Genomic DNA, 2,613 nt, shown 5'->3' on the forward strand with positions numbered 1-2,613 from the left:
CAGCCCTCCCCCTCCCTCCCCCCTTCCCTGCCTCTGTCACTCTGTCACAGCCTGTTCCTGGAGGAGCAGGGGTGGGGGCAGGTCCTCTTTTTCCCAGCTTTCCTTGTCTCTGGTGACACAGCCCCTCTGCAAAATCCACACGTGCGCAGGAGTCACCAGGAACCCAGCAGGGACGGGGTCCACCTTGCAAATTTTCCTCTGGCCTCTAGAGTCCATTTCCCTGGGGCACCGCCGAGGAAGAGAAGCCCACCCCAGTGCTGGGATTGAATCTCTGCTCTGTCACTCCCCAGCTGTGTGACCGTGGGCAAGTCCCTTGACCTCTTCGAGCATCCTGATGGGACAAATAATACCTTCCCTGATACAAGTCCAAACAGCCAGCCACCGCAGTACTCATTCCAACAGGGAGGAAGTGGTGGGCACCGGAAGCTAACCCAAACGTCTCCACTACAGAATTATCTAAACACACACGCACACGCGCGTGCACACACACAACACACACGCACACGCAGCTCACCCATTCAAGGGATTTTAAGCAATCACAGGGGATGATATAACTCTGATTATGATCAGTTCATGAACCTGGAAGATGTTGCTGGATGAGCCAGAGCAAGTGACCCCAGGGCGCCCTCAGGGCACCATTTCTAGTTTCAAAATGAGGGGGAAAAAATTAAAAAGCCAGGGAGGAAACGCACCCACCCCAGGACCACAGGGCTCCACACGCTGGACGACGCCATTTTCTTCTTTTTGTGCGTCTGAAATTTCAACAATTTCCGCAGTGAGCAAGCAGCACCCCAAGTGAGGGTGACGAGGGACGCTAGGCACCTATTTTTATCGAGTTCACCTATTTTCCTAACCCTCTAGTGCCTGAGTGGAAAGGGGGTGTAAGCAGCTGTCCCTCCAAACCCCACTTTCGCAAGTCAGGAAAGTGAGCAAAGAGGGTTGGAGGGGCTTGTTTGGGGGTAGTGGCCTCGGGCCCCCTAAATCTCCCACAGCCCTCTTTCTGCCCTGCTTTCCCCGAGGACATAAAATGTACCCGGGACTGGGGAGCGCCCCAGCACTGTTCCCCACGGGGCCCTTGGGTACTAACGCAGCCTTGCAGATAAAGCGCGGGCTCCTGGGGCCGGCTCCCTTTTCTTTCCTCCTCCATCTTTCTGTTTTGTTTTGTTTTTGGCCAAAGTAAGGGAACATGCACAAGAGTGAAGCTAGAGTCCTTTTCACGTGTCGGAAAAACACCCATCACACATGCATTCACACATCAGGTCTTCTGCTGATGCACACACAGGCCCACTATGTGCTTGAGCCGGCTTGTGGTCACGCTGGGCCTTACTTCAGGATGGGGAGACCTGGCCTGGCTGTAGCAACCATCAAAAACTGGCCACCACTTTCACCAACCCAGTGGGCACCCCACAACTGCCCGTTTGATGAGGAGAGGCCTTTGTACCCACTGAATCTGTTCCAGGCAGGAGAGAACAATGGTCTCATTCACTCTGTCAAGGTAAGCACAACCAAAGGAAGGAGAAATCAGAGACAAAAGAAAGCCACACAGCGCGGAGGGAAAAAAGAAATTTTTTTTATTAATCTTTCTTAAAAAACGTTGATTTTTTTTTGTTTTTGTTTTTTTGTTTTTTTAGGTAAACCTCTTTCTGCCTCCCCTCCCCACTCTGCCCACCCTCCCTCTTAAAAATATAAAAATGTCCAGCCCCCAGATAACTAGAGTACAATAAATAAACAGTAAACACAAAAACATACTTTATTTGTTTCTTCTTTATACAAAATAAGGAAACTAGAAGCGTTCGACTTCCAAAAAAGTATAATATTGTACATCCTGACGACCCAACTCCAGGCCCTGGGGCAGGGAGGGTGGTCTGCGGGCCAGAGCCCAGCAACTTGGTGCCTCGCCCAGGGGCAGAAGTGGGCGGTGTTCGAGTCCAACCTGGACCCCCAGGCTCAAAATTAATGTCAAAGTAAGGAAGGGCAGGGAGCTGGCCCCTCTGGCCACGTCCCGACAGCCCCACATCCTGGAAGAGCTGACCTTGAGCCTTCGTATTGGCCACCAGGGGGCGCCAGCCTGCAGGTGGCTCTGTCTCCCCGGGTCCCCCTGATGGAGTGTGTGCCTCTCTCGCTCGCCCTCTCCATCTTCTCTCTCTGCCTGACGCTTTCCTCATCTCTCTCTCTCCCTTTCAATCTCTCCTTTTTCTTATCAAAAAAAAATTTAAAGATGGAGAAAGCAGAGCGAGAAATGAGATTACAAAATGCCACTCGGATTGCAGAGAGAGAGGGAGGGGGAAAAAAACCCACCGTCTCCGCCCCTGTCCTCACCCCCTCTCCGTCCAAAGAGCTGGTGGGAGGGTGGGGGCCGCGATCCAGAGCGTGCTTGGAATCTCTTGACCCTCCGGAATATTGACTTTGGTCCCAAGAAATTGCTCACGGCTACCCGGAGAGCGCTGGCGGGCGGCTGGCTGAAGCTGGAGAGCCCCCGGGGTGCAGATGGGGGTCGGCCCCCCTCGGCGCCCAGCCGAGGAGCAGCTTCCAGTTCGGTGCGGACCCGAGAGAGAACCCCTGAGGGAGATCCGGGCCGCGTCCGCGTCGGGCGTTTTGGTTTCGGAGGCTGCG

The sequence above is a fragment of the Marmota marmota genome, unplaced genomic scaffold (genome assembly GCF_001458135.2).
Source record: "Marmota marmota marmota unplaced genomic scaffold, marMar, whole genome shotgun sequence".
Classification (NCBI taxonomy): Eukaryota; Metazoa; Chordata; class Mammalia; order Rodentia; family Sciuridae; genus Marmota; species Marmota marmota.